This window comes from Pongo abelii, chromosome 10 (genome assembly GCF_028885655.2).
Source record: "Pongo abelii isolate AG06213 chromosome 10, NHGRI_mPonAbe1-v2.0_pri, whole genome shotgun sequence".
Lineage (NCBI taxonomy): Eukaryota > Metazoa > Chordata > Mammalia > Primates > Hominidae > Pongo > Pongo abelii.
The window spans coordinates 77,008,073-77,023,802 of NC_071995.2; the positions used below are offsets into that span (position 1 = coordinate 77,008,073).

General features: G+C 34.5%; 1 long non-coding RNA gene across 2 annotated transcripts in view; it reads left to right on the top strand.

Annotated features, from left to right (window-relative positions):
- Positions 1–15,730, top strand: part of LOC100173798 (uncharacterized) — a 135,567-nt gene that overhangs the window by 98,046 nt on the left and 21,791 nt on the right. For both annotated transcript variants that reach the window (NR_145678.1, NR_145679.1), the window contains 1 exon segment: positions 5,158–5,218. This is a non-coding gene — a long non-coding RNA (uncharacterized LOC100173798).

A 15,730-nucleotide genomic window follows, 5' to 3' on the forward strand; every position in this document is an offset into this window, starting at 1 on the left:
AGGTAAAAAATGCAGAGAAGAGGAGAGTCTATGTATTATATGATTCAGCAATTCTTACTGGAAGTTTTTCATCTTCTGGTCAGTAGATCAAATATGATATCAGGAAATACAGAAGACTAAATATACCCATTGTTCCTGCTGCGAAAAAGACGGAATATGATTAAGCTCTCATACCACCCAGGTCCACACCAGACTCAGCTCACCCAGGAATGAGTCACTGCTCTGATGGACTGATTGGCCCCGGGCTGAGCCAAAGCAGTGATTAAATAGCTTAGAGCTTTGGAGCTGAAGGGAACCTCTGCACTAATTCTCCTTCATGCTTAAATGAAAGCTGATTCTGGAAGATATCCAGTGATGGCTGGGATTTAGGAGGATGGTCTTCTGCAAACCAACCACAGGAACTGATGCCAACAGGCTCTTCACTGAGCAGATGAAGTGCAGGCTGGGGAGCTCTTCGGCTAATTTGTTTTCCATGTATAGTGAATGTTTTCAAACATAAATTATTAACTGTACTTTAAAAGTTGACTGTATAAAATGAATTTTCAGTTAATCTACACTCCAAATGGTCTGCAACAAATAAACAACTAAAATGCCAAACATTTCTTTACTCAACATATGACTAAGTTATTCCTTTAAATAAAACATTACTCTTTTTTTTTTTTCCTGGACTCTGTATTGTAATACTTAACATTTATTTTTCCCATGGGAAAACATTATTGTAATGATCCAGAAAGATCCTTTCTAATCTACTCAAAATAATACATGCTAAATTAATTGGCTTAGTAGTTTACGGTGGGTGCTGGTTAGTTTCATAGGTTGAACTTTGTGATGCTGCTGCCAGGGTCACTGGCTTACGTTCTGTGTATCAAGGTGAGCCATAGATATCCATGCACCGCACGTCCCAGTTACCCATAGATATCCGTGCATCGCATGTCCATGTGAGCCATAGATATCCATGCACTGCATGTCTAGGTGAGACATAGATATACATGCATCGCATGTCCAGGTGAGCCATAGATATCCATGCACCTTATGTCCATGTGAGCCATAGATATCCATGCACCTCATGTCCAGATTATCCATAGATATCAATGCACTGCATGTCCAGGTGACCCATAGATATTCATGCACAGCATGTTCAGATGAGCCTTAGATATCTATGCACTGCATGTCCCGGTTACCCATAGCTATCCATGCACTGCATGTCCAGGTTACCCATAGATATCCGTGCACTGCATGTCCAGGTGAGCCATAGATATGCATGCACTGCATGTCCAGGTGAGCCATAGATATTTATGCACTGCATGTCCAGGTGAGCCATAGATATACATGCACCACATGGCCAGGGTACGCATAGATATCCGTGCACCGCACGTCCAGGTGAGCCATAGATATCCATGCACTGCATGTCCGCGTGAGCCATAGATATCTATGCACTGCATGTCCACGTTACCCGTAGATATCCACGCACCGCACGTTCAGGCAAGCCATAGATATCCATGCACCGCACGTTCAGGCGAGCCATAGATATCTATGCACCGCATGTCCGGGTTACCCATAGCATGTCCGGGTTACCCATAGCATGTCCGGGTTACCCATAGCATGTTCGCGTTACCCATAGATATCCATGCACCGCACGTTCAGGCGACCCGTAGATATCCACGCACCGCGCGTCCGGGTGAGCCGTAGATACCCAGGCACCGCACGTCCGGGTTACCCGTAGGTGTCCACGCACCGCCCGTCCGCGTTACCCGTAGGTGTCCACGCACCGCCCGTCCGGGTTACCCGTAGGTGTCCACGCACCACATATTCAGGTAAGCCATAGATATCCATGCACCACATATTCAGGTGAGCCATAGATATCCACGCACTGCATGTCCTGGGTTATTCATAGGTATCCATGTACTGCATGTCTAGGTTATCCATCAATAACTATGCATTGCCTATGCAGTTATTCATAGAGAAATTTTAGTTCCATCCCCTCATTTGTGCACAATTTCACATCTGATAATGAATTTTAACATGTCTACCACCACTTAGATATATTAAATATGTGAGAAGGACTTGATTCAATCCATCATCATTGTGAAACACTGCTCAAAGTGAATACATTTGGGAGAGTTATGAGGACAAAATGCATTTACGAACAAAGTGACTAAAATACATAGATGGATCCTGGACTTCTATAAGTTTATAAGCAAAAACAGATTAACTAACTGACTTTCCATGCAGACTATCTATTGTTATCACGGTGAATAAGGTCATTAAAAATGCATTAAATAAGTGGAATTTCATTTTCAGTTATAAGGTAACAGAAAATGTATTTCTTCTTCTAGTAGAAATAGGACTACAATAAAAGAAACAGTTCATCATGCTTAAAATCTCCTGCTCTGCTACTGTGTTCCTCTTATGCGTTCATGGTTTCTGTTTCTCCAATTTGATTCAAGGAGCTTTGAGCAGTGAGCTCAATAATGATAAACACAGAGGTGAATTCAGAGCAGCGTTCATACTCTGGAATATACATTCTAGCTGTCTCATTTGAAAACTGTGTAACTCTCCTGAGCCTTGGCTTTCTCATTTGGTAAAGCAGTTTGTAAGCCATAAGGTGCTTTTAAAAGAAAGGAGTAGTATTCCCTGGAGTCCCTCATCATGTCTAGCACAATCCCAAACACTTGGTAGATGAAGACACATTGCTAAACCACCTTATTCATCCTTTCCAATTGCATATTTAAAATTTCAAATGGCCTTATGTTTATCTTTAAAAAATCAAAAGTAGATGTTATATCATTGGCTAACATGCAGAGTACAAGACAGAATAATAAGAAAGTTTAAAGAAAAATGTATTTCAATGGTTAATGGAAATTAAATATTTATTTTATTTACTGTATTCCTATAAAGTTTTTAAAGCCTTATGAACACTATTTTACTTTTTGTGAAACAATGTTTGGACAACCCTAAAGAACTAAAAAAAAAAAAAAAAAAAAAAAAAACCTCAGGAAATCCAATGACATTTTCAATAAAATTTACAAACAGGTTTTCTTTTCTTCTGGTGTCATTCAGCACCATGTAGTTTCTTTTCCATTACATACAGCTGTATCGCAAATGATGTTTGTCAGTGAGTTTGCATGATTTAGGTCAATTACTGTTTCTGTCTGCTTATGCTATTTAACTGAAAGGGTAATCTTAATTGGCAGAAATTTATTGTTAAAAGGATTTATTAATTTTTTTCTAATATTTTTATCCTTCCATAAGAGCTACAAAATGGGAAAGAACAGAGAGATTTTTATTCTATTCATGTCTCATCACATAGTAAAATATAAAAGTCATATTAATTTGCACATCACATCTGAAATGCCACACAAATTGCATAACCGTATGGAAGAGTTACCATCTGAATTAAAATATATTAACAAATTGAAATAGTGAAACTATGAATATGTGTTTTAAACTTAGTGAGACATTTACTTTGGGATATAAAAAAGACTATAAAAGTTAAATTTTAATTCAACTCAGTGAAATATAATAGGGGCATATTAATATATTTAATTTGGGACATTTGAATTTATTTCTTTGGTGCCACCTTTAATTTCTGTGTCTATTTTTTGTATTTTTAAAACTTACTCCCTTATATTATTTGTTCAGCTATCTAACTCCCCAGAAAAAGCCATGTCTTTCTCAGCTGGTACTCTCATGTGGCCCACTGTATTGTGCCTTACGTAGTATAGGAGTAAAGCCATGTTTATTAAAGTAAAAAAAAAAGTTTAATAAATAATGCGATGGGTATATTATAGTCTGTTATGTGGATATTAAAGCTATATGGAAAAATATTTAACAACATGGGAAAATATTCTTAAAATAATTTGAAAAGACCTAAATCAGGATACACAATTTTTGTAATCATAACTATAATCCCAATTTTATGTAGAAATGTGTACAGACACTGAGAAAAATGCTGGAGGTTAATACACCACAATCAGTTTTTATATACTGAGTATGTTGGGAGCTAGAAGGTGAGACTAGAGATTTCTCTTTTCTTTCTCATATATTTCAGTATTTTTCAAAATGTCTACAGTGAAGTTATATTAATTGTATAATTAATATGCACTTAATCACTTCTCAAAATATATTTTGAATAATAAATTTATTTTTTAAAGGAACAGAATTTAGCATTACATTTTTGAGGGTCACTGCCTTACTTCATCCATTTCCAATCTGATCTTATGCCCAGAGATACTAATGTGCCTTTTACTACTCTACCAGAATGTAAAATACACCTGAGTCCTTCAGATACTATCACAAATTGAGGAAAAATCAATTATTCCATCTTCTTTTAATTATGTATTCAACTTAAAATTGCATATACTGAATAGAAAATAATAATAATAAATCTAGTCAGTCAACTATGGAGTATTTCATTATGAAGAGCAATGTCAATAAAATTTTATTTTAGAGTTCCTGGTGTCCTGCTCCAGTAGCAGAAAAAATGTTTTTTGTTTTTGCTTTTTTTTTTTTTTTTTTGCAGGGTTGACAGTGTATGAGAGAGAAAAATATTTTTTTGTTTGATCTTTTAAACTTTAATTTGGGTTTTAAATAAGTTCACAGAACTCTTCAATTTTTATTTTTTTTCCTTTTTGAAAGTAATAAATGCTGAAAGGTTCTGTAAAATATAAGCACCACTTGAAACGTTGATAAAGCAAAGCTACAAAGGAGCATACTGAGTGGATAAGACCCAATTGAGCATGAGTTTTAATGGTAATCTTAGCTGACACTTACCTAATACTGTCCCTTACTTTGTCATTACACTATTACAGGTACAAGTTCGAGTGGCCCATAAATCAGAGGTTCTCTAATTCTGCCTGAAAAATCAAGGCTGATTTATTTAAATTTATCTGAAATCCTAAGGCCCTTAAAGAATGGAATATTAAGATATATGGCTCTCTAAGAGGGAACAGACATTGTGTTATGGTCTATAAATGCTCTTAACCTGCTTCAGACTTTTAACTTATCAAGGTTCTTTATTTCAGAATAGGGTATATAAGAAAATAATCTGCACTTCATCAAAAAGCTTCAATATATTGTGTTTCATCCATAAAAATTTATCTTAAACTGACCTTGAGAAGCTTTCTAAGAGAGTGCTTTTTTTTTTTTTCTTTTAAGGTGAAATCTTCCACTCAAGAATTCTACCCAGGAGGATTGGAGATGGCTTTATCTCTGTTATGTATGTAGAGATTCCTATGGTTGGGTAAATTTTCTAGTCTGTTTTATGCCAGATCCTTGTCTCTCAATTTACTACTCTAATAGTATTTTCTCATTCAGCATACACAGTTAAGAGGAAAATGATGTATATTTGCATATATTAAATTACTGTCATCCTTTCTTAGATTTATATCTATAAGTGTTTTCATTTTAAAAACAAGTAATTTAGGCCGTTCAAATAGCATCCAAAACAAATTAAGGATTATAAAACTTGAATTTTAACATAAGCCTTGAAAAAATGTGAGGTTCAACAGTTATCTGGTTTTAATATGTCTTTTTGGTTTCTCTGTTGCCTGATATATTCCTGTCTAAAATTTTGATCCAAATTTAATATCTCTTGTTACACAAGATTTATATAAAAAGTAAATTCAGTTGCTTTCAAATCATTTTGTGTCTCAGTGAAAACAGAATTTACTAATTGCAAATCTTCTGGAAAGCATTGTTTTTTCCTGCCTCTAATTGTACCTTTAAAACTTCAGTCCATAATTTATTCTTTTAAAGAAAAGTACAATTTATAGCATAGTTGTTAAGATTATTTAGTAAAGCAAATATGTTGGTAAAATAAGCAACTTTTTAAAAATCTGAAATTATCACCAAGATGAAATTACAGAATTTATAAAAATCTCCTCTATCATGAATTACTTTCTACTGAAACAATTCCTAATAACTTATTTTCACAAAGACTTAAGTATTTATTATTCTAGTTGTAGTAGTCCTTCATAAAAGTTACAGGGACTTAAAGTCTTCATTTTGTACGAACAACATTTTAGTGCTGGAACATTGGCTGACTCCCTCCCACAAGATCAATATTGTATGAAAAATGGAAAACACTCAAAATAGAGAAAACCTCACAAAGCTTATGGCGTTCTGTTTTGAACTAGTGTATGTGTATCGTGTCAGGGGATGGGGAGCAAGGGCAGAGAATAAAATTTTTAGCATGGGGCATGGCAATGTGGTAGAAAGGTAAAGTAGAAAATAACTCTTGGGATTAAGTTTCTGCCATTGCCTTGGAGAGAACAAATGCGTGCCCCCACACCAGCCATGATTTAGAGCACCAGCCAGGAGTTTATCAGGAGTAAAATGTGGAGCCGTATGCATTTGAGAATTTGAGTAAAACAGGTGAAAATAACTAAATTTAGGCAGTGTTTTCACACCGCTTTTTTTCTAAACTTTCTGGACTGATAAATTATATTCTAAAAAGGCTCTCCTCCTAATGGTCTTTTGTAGGGGTGGGGGTGAAGGCCAAACCTTTTCTGATTTTAGGAAGTGAAAAGGGAATTCCTGTGGTTTTATGATAACTCCAAATCTTCATCCTAGAGCTCATTTCAGCTCTTCAGAGCTGTCCTGGTCTTTCCAAATTGTCTGCAAATAGCTGATATACTCACAGGCAAATACATTTACTGGGTAAAATAAAATAAAATAAAACCAAACTTCTCCCAACACGACTGCTTAAACAAACTGTTTTTACTGTGAAGAAGCTAATCTTGAACTAATAGACAAAATAACCCAAACACTTTTTTGTTTGTTTCTTTGTTTGTTTGTTTTGAGATGGAGTCTCGCTCTGTCGCCCATGCTGGAGTGCAGTGCTGCGATCTCAGATCACTCTCACCTCTACCTCCCTGGTTCAACCAATTCCCCTGCCTCAGCCTCCCAAGTGGCTGGAATTACAGGAGCACGCCACCATGCCCAGCTAATTTTTTTGTATTTTTAGTAGAGACTGGTTTCACCATGTTGGCCAGACTGGTCTCAAACTCCTGACCTCAGGCAACCCTCCGGCCTTGGCTTCCCACAGTACTGGGATTAAAGGTGTGAGCCACTGCGTCTAGCCACCCAAACACTTTTATCTTCCCTCTGTAGAATTATCTATAATTGCTGGTCCAGGAAAATGTTATAAAGTTTATCAGCAACAGTAAAAGGAACACATTATTCATAGAAAGCTGTTATGAGAAGAAAAGATATAGTAGGAATCAAAACTTTTTAGCTGAAGCAACACTCCCAAAACATGCCAACCATGAATCAGAGGAAAACTGACACACAACATCAACATAAATTAAACTTAATTGAATCAATTGTTAGAGACAAGATACACCACAATGAAGTAGAAATTCAAACTAATGAATTTTAAGTAGAAATTCTGAAAGTAGAAATGAAAAATACATTATTTACCAGATTAATTGAAGAAAAATAAAAAGTCAAATCTGAAGTAAATATTAAAATAAGAAATGGTCATGGGAGAATAAACATGATTGAATGTACAGTGATAGATACGATACATGCAAAAAAACAGCACAAATAAAATTTCAAAATATAGATTAAAATATGAATAAAAGATACAGATCTGGAAGGCAGGCACGGGAGATCTAACATACCTATAATTGGAACTGGCATATGTAAAAATAAAACAAAATAGTACAAAAAAGCTAAACGTTTTTAAATGTCCTGAAATGGTGAAACCCAGTCTCTACTAAAAATACAAAAAATTAGCCCGTCGTGGTGGTGGGCGCCTGTAGTCCCAGCTACTCAGGAGGCTGAGGCAGGAGAATGGCGTGAACCCGGGAGGCGGAGCTTGCAGTGAGCCGAGATTGCGCCACTGCACTCCAGCCTGGGCAAGAGAGCGAGACTCTTGTCTCAAAAACAACAACAACAACAAAAGAAGCACCTAATTTTTCCACTAAAGAAGTCCATCTTGGTAATTAGAAAAATTAACCCGGACGGGTCAAGTCCAAAACATATCACAGTAGAATTTTTAGAAAATCTGTGCTTCTATACAAAAAATGAACAAAAATAACAACAAAAAACACAAAGGCAAAACAAATCACTTTTTAAAGAAAAATAATTGGCACAAAAATTTCCAATATTGTGTGGAGCAATATTTTTAAGTTACTGGGAAAAAATAGTCTAAGCCAAGCATTTTCTTTTGGATAAATTGATTTTTGAGTATCAGAGCTAATAAAAACTGACTTAAACATTAAAAAATACAGAAACTATTTTAGTAGAAGAATAAATAAACATAGGGGACAAAGAGAAAATAAAAACTACAATGGTTAACATGTTCTCACAAGTGGGAGCTGAGCAATAAGAACACATGGACACAGGGAGGGGAACAACACACACTGAGGCCTGTCACGGGGACCAGGGGAGGAAGGGAATCAGGCTACATAGCTAATGCATGTGGGGCTTAATACCTAGGTGGTGGGTTGATCTGTGCAGCAAACCACCATGCACACGTTTACCTATGTAACAAACATGCGCATCCTACACATGTATCCCAGAACTTAAGGTATAATAAAATTTTTAAAAATTTGTAGAGAAGGTATTTTACTTATGAGCCAACGTGAAATATTTACTGGTGGACAAGCATCATCCCACCAAAACATGATAGGAGAAATTTCAAAAAAATTATTTTTCAAGGAAAAATTCTAATGGAAGCACCTAGAAATAAAGCCACATTACTAACAATGAGCCTAACTAGTGAAAATCTTCTGAATATCACTCACAACAGAAGGAATAAGGAAAGCTTGAAGAAATGGCTAATTCTGAGTCTGGAGAGGTATGAGTATTAGATATTCTGAGCCAGAATATGAGAAGTATGAGATATTCTGAGCCACAAAGTAGGGAAGATATCAAATATTAATGTACACAAAAGCTAGTTGTATGAAGAAAATTTAACCAAATTTGGAACAAGTTTAGCTTAAAAGAAGGAAAGTAATATTGTAATTGGTATGTATTAAGTATTTAAATATGGACTTTGTGGTGTGTGTGAGAGAGAAAGAGAAAGAGAGAGACAGAGACAGAGAGAGAGAGAGAAAGAGAAAGAGAGAGACAGAGACAGAGAGAGAGAGAGAGAGAGAGAAAAGAATCGTATTCTAACATTCCCCAGGCAGGGATCACCAAAAGCTACTAAAACCATAAGACCATTAGGTGAAATGATATTGGGAAAATATATTCACCAGGTACAAAAGTGTTACCCAAAATATGTATTGCAAAGAGAAAACAGTCCTTTACAATACAGACATTGGTCAATCATAATCTTTAAGTCACTAAGCTTAGCATCACTAATAATGGAGCAAGCTGATATATGTTTCCTGTTGTGACATTTTCTGAGGTATATATTATCAACTACAAAGTATTTGTTCCAAGAATGCTCAATTTAAATCCAATCAAGTCCGCAGGCATATAATATCCAGCTTATAGAAACAAAGGGCAATTTATTATAATACTACATTAATTGGAACCAAGAAGTGTGACTATTATGATATTTACAACTTACATTTAAATAATACAAGTATGTATAGGCAAGACAGAAAACACAATTTTGGTTTAGTTTTTGAATCTAGGTAAAGGGTAAATAGGTGTTTCTGTATTATTCTTACAACTTTAAACGTTTTTTACATTAAAAAGTTACGGGAGAAACTCAGGTTCAAATTCCTTATAAAAAATTGAACCTCATGTTCAAATTGCTTAACCAAAAATTATAAGGAAAATCCCACAAAAACAAAATACAATACTTGGAAACATTTTGGTAAGTTTTAAGATTTCACACACAAAGATAAACTTAAGGATACAGACAAAAAAATAATACACAAAGAAGAAAAACTGGTTTATCCAAATTTTTAACATTTGATGTAAAGTGGCAATAGAGTCACATTTTCTAAGAAAGATGTTATTTGGAATTTCAGATGTAATACCAGTCATTGTGTAATTCAACTACAGTGTCATGGTAAATTTAAAAAAAAATAATTATATAAACAACTTGAAGAGAAAAAATCCAGGAGATGCTGCAAGATAAAAATAAAAGCAAGTGATCAAATAGCATTGCAAGTTTTGTTGTCATAAAAATTTACAAGAGTAAGAGTGAGGTTGGAGTGGATGAGGAGACCAATAAATCAGCATGTGCTAAAATTCTTATGGCAGGTAGAAGCAGTAGATATTATTTTTAAAATAAGATAAAATGAAGGAATAATACAGAAAAGGTGGTACAATTTGAAATAATGAATTAGGGAAAAATATTCAAGTAAACCAATGATTATAAAAAACATCATTGGAGTAACTCAAAAATTAAAGGCAAATAACAGCAGATTGCATTAAGAAAAGAAAAAGATCTGGATGTCTAGATGACAACAAGGAATATGTTCAATTCATAAGGAGATATTATATCAATTATAAACATGTAAGAAATTTAAAGTTCCATATAAAGTAAATATTATTGATACATCTAAAGAAAGAATTTGAGTATTTTACCATCATACCTCAAGATTTCAATATCACTCTCAATTATTGATAGATTATGGGGAAAATACAAAAATATGGAAAAGCTACCACTTAATAACACAATTAAGTCTTGATCTCATTGAGGGAGAATATATATACATATGGGAGTATATATACATACTTCCATGTTTATATATACACACATACCTATATATGTGTATTTATATAGGTGTGTGTGTATATACATATATAGAGAGAGAATAGCACTTATTCAAACACTCATTAAACATTAATAAAAACATATCAAATACTAGGCCTTAAAAACGGCCATACAAATTCAAAAACTTTTTCAAAAAATGCAAAACATAAAGACTGTGACTTCACCTTATTGACAATCATGATAGAAGTTCATAGTGAAAATATAAATTAAAATTTTCACAGTTTGGAGCTTAAAAGGAAAATATATTGATAAGTAATTAATTCTTCAAAAAGGAGGTTGTAGAAATTAAGCAACCCTGAAACTGAATAAAAATGAAAACATTATTTGTAAACTTAAGGCTACATTAAATATAATTTTTCTGCGCTTTCCAATATGGTAGTCATCATCTATTCAAGTCTATTTAAATTTAAACTACTAAACTTATAAGTGCTCAATGTCACATGTGAAAAAGCAATCTATAAACTGGGGAAAAATACTTGAAAAAGTATATGTAATACATATTTTTATATAGACTAAGGAACTCTTACAGCTTAATAAAAAAAAACCAGTCTAGTTACAATAGAAATAGTTCTGAACAGATGTTTTAGAAAAGAACTTATACTAATGCCCAATTAGTACATTAAAAAATATTCAATATGATTAATCATTTGGGAAATCTAAATTAAACTACAAGGAGATACTACTATAAACTAGAATGGTTTAAAGAGATTGGCAATGACAAATGTTGGAAAGAATGTAAAAAATTGGAACTCTCATATATTGCTGGTATGAATTCCACATTAGAATATACTTTGACCATTTCTTCTAAAGGTACATGGACACTTACCACACAATCCAGCAATCTCACTCCGAGGTATACACCAAGATAAATGAAAATATATGTTGAGTCAAAGATGTATACATGAATGTTAATAAAGACTTTTTCATAATGACCATAAGCTCTAAACCCAAATGCCTATCAACAAATAAAAGGATAAACAAATTGTGGCATAAACCTACAGAACAAACAACTGTGCTTACTCACAACAAAAGCATTATGCTAAGTAAAAGAAGGCAAAAACAAACCAAAAGAAATTCATGTACCATATAATCTCACTTATATAAAATTTGAATAAAGGAAAAATTAACACTCAATAGTTACTAGTGTTGAAATGGGTATATAGAGGGGATCTACTGCAAGAGGGTATGAGGTTACTTTTTAGGGTGATGGAAATATTCTGTATCTTGAATGCCATGGTAGTTATATGGATTTGTACATTTGTCTTTCAAAATTTATGATACAATTCACTTTACATTGATGAAATTTACTGTGTGTGAAGTATACGTCAATTAAGCTGATTATGAATTCCTAGGAAATAATAATTGTCATAGTAGAACTTATAAAAGCTGCAGAATGTAGGAAAATCACAGGTACTTTGTGGAAAACTTATAGCATTAAATATTTATATTAAAAACTAGATCATATTAAAAACTCCATCATAATGAAGGAGTTCAAACATGCATCTAAAGAAATGTTAACGTACCAAGATATTCAGGACCTGGACCCAAAATTAAACCAAATGGATCTGATAAACCTCGACAGAACTGTCCGCCCCAAAACAATAGAATACACATTCTTCTCATTGCCACATGGCATATACTCTAAATCAACCACATGTTTCGACATAAAACAATCCTCAGCAAATGAAAAAGAATTTATATCATACCAAACACACTGTCAAACCACAGTGCAATAAAAATAGACATCACAACTAAAAAAAAAATCATTCAAAACCATGCAATTACATGGAAATTAAACAGGCTGCTCCTGAATAACTTTTAGGTAAATAATGAAATTTAGACAGAAATCAAGAAGTTCCTTGAAACCAGTGAGAACAAAGATACAACATACCAGAATCTCTGGGACACAGCTAAGGTAGTGTTAAGAGGAAAATTTATAGCACTAAATACCTAAATCAAAAAGTTAGAAAAACCTCAAATTAACAACCTAATATCACAGCTAAAATAACTAGAGAAGCAAGAGCAAACCAACTCTAAAGCAACAGAAGACAGTAAATAACCAAAATCAGAGGAGAAATGAAGGAGACTGAGACATGAAAAACCATTCAAAAGATCAACAAATCCAGTTTTTTTTTTAAATATATCCTTGATGAACACACACACACACACACACACACACACAAATAAACAAAAAAAAAAAAAAAAAGGTCATGAGGTCAGGAGATTGAGACCGGTCTGGCTAACACGGTGAAACCCCATCTCTACTGAAATAATTTTATTTCAGTATGAAATAAAATATGAAAAATTAGCCAGGTGTGGTGGCGCACACCTGTAATCCCAGCTACTCTGAAGGCTGAGGCAGGAGAATCGCTTGAACCCGGGAGGTGGAGGTTGCAGTGAGCTGAGATCACACCACTGCACTCCAGCCTGGGCAACAGAGCCAGACTCCATCTGAAAAAAAACAAAAAACAAAAAAGAGAGAAAATCCAAATAAACACAAATAGAAATGAGAAAGAGAACATTACCACTCACCCCACAGAAACATAAATAACCATCGGAGCCTACTACAAACACCTCTGTGCACACAAACTAGAAAATATAAAAGAAATGGATAAATTTCCAGACACATACCCCCTTCCAGAAGTGAACCAAGAAGAAATTGATTCCCTGAGGAGACCAATAACAAGCTCCAAAATTGAATCACTAATATATAGCCTGCCAACCAATAAAAGCTCAGGACCAGATGGATTCAAAGTCAAATTCGACCAGATGTATTCAAAGTTAAATTCTACCAGATGTAAGAGCTGGTAACATTTCTACTAAACCTATTCCAAAAAAATTGAGGACAAGGGACTCCTCCCCAACACATTCTATGAGGCCAGCATCCTCCTGTTACCAAAACCTAGCAGAGTCACAAGAAAGAAAGAAAACTTTGAGGTTTTTCTAAGTTTTTAATGTAGGTTATTTATTTAAAACCAGACAATATCCTTGATGAATATTGATGCAAAAATATTCAGCAAAATACTACCAAACCAAATCCAGCAGCACATTGAAAAGCTTATCCTGCCTGGAGTGGTGGCTCATGCCTGTAATCTCAGCACTGTGGGAGGCAGAGGCAGGCAGATCACCTGAGGTCAGGAGTTTGAGACCAGCCTGGCTAACATGGCAAAACCCCATCTCTACCAAAAATACAAAAATTAGCCTGATGTGGTGGTGTGCACCTGTAATCCCAGCTACTTGGGAGGCTGAGGCAGGAGGATCCCTTGAACCTGGGAGGCAGAGGTTGCAGTGAGCCGAGATCGTGCTACCAATGCACTCCAGCCTGGTCAACAAGAACGAAACTCGTCTCAACAACAGCAACAAAAAAGTTTATCCACCACGATTAAGTACGCTTTATCCCTGGGATGTAAGGTTGGTTTGACATACACAAATCAATAAATATGATTCATCACAGAAACAAAGCTAAAGACAAAACCACATCATTATCTCAATAGATGTAGAAAAGTCTTTTTATAAAACTCAGCATCCTTTCATCTTAAAAACCCTCGGTAAACTAGATACTGAAAGAACCAATTTTAAAATAATAAGCACCATCTATGACAAATGACACCCAACATCATACTGAATGGGCAAAAACTGGAAGCATTGCCTTTGAAAACCTTCACAAGACAAAGATGCCCTCTCTCAGCACTTCTATTCAACATAGTATTGCAACTCCTGGCCACAGCAATCAGGCAAGCCAAAGAAATAAAGTGCATCCAAATAGGAAGAGACGAAATCAAACTATTCCTGTTTGCAGATGACATGCTTCTATATCTAGAAAACCCCATAGTCTCAACCCAAAAACTCCTTCAGCAGATAAACAATCTTAGCAAACTTTCAGGATACAAAATCAGTGTGCAAAAATCAGAATCATTTCTATACATCAACAGCCAAGCCAAGAGCCAAATCAAGAATGTAATCCTATTCACAATTACCACAAAAATAATAAAATATCTAGGAATACAGCTAGCCAGGGAGGTGAAAGAGCTGTACAGGAATAAATATAAAACACTGCTTGAAAAAATAAGAGATGACACAAACAAATAGAAAAATAGTCCATGCTTATGGACAAGAATTGATATCATTAAAATGGGCATACTGCCCAAAGCAATTTATAGATTTAATGCTATTTCTATTAAACTACCTTTCTTCACATAATTAGAAAAAAACTATTTTAAGATTCAAATGAAACCAGAACTGCATGTAAATAGTCACAGCAATCCTAAGGAAAAAAAACGCTGGAGGCATCACATTACTTGACCTCAAACTATATTACAAGTCTGCAGTAACCAAACCAGCATGGTACTGGTACAAAAACAGACACATAGACCAATGGAATAGAATAAAGAGCCCAGAAATAAGGCCACATGCCTATAATAATCATCTGATCTTTGACAACGCTGACAAAAACAAGCAATGGAGAAAGAACTCCCTATTTAATAAATGAAGCTGGGATAACTGGCTAGCCATATGCAAAAGATTGAAACTGGACTCCTTCCTTACACCACGGTGTAAGATGGATTAAAGACTTAAATGTCATCCATCTTTAATCAAGATGGATTAAAGACTTAAATGTCAAATCCAACACTATTAAAACCCCAGAAGATAACCTAGTCAATATCATTCTGGACATAGGAATTAGCAAAGATATCATGATAAAGATTCCAAAAGAAATTGCAACAAAAGCAAAAATTCACAAATGGGGTCTAATTAAATTTCAGTAAAAGAAACTATCAACAGACAATCTACAGAACAAGAGAAAATATTTATAAACTATGCATCTGACAAAGGTCTAATCTCCAGCATTTATAAGAAACCTAAACAAATTTACAAAAAAAAAAAAAAAAAAACATTAGAAAATGGGCAAAGGAAATGAAGAGACTTTTTTTTAAAAGAAGACATACATGTGGGCAACAAGCATATGAAAAAATGCTCAGTGATTTCTCTGACCATTAGAGGAATGCAAATCAAAACCACGATGAGATCCCATCTCACACCAGT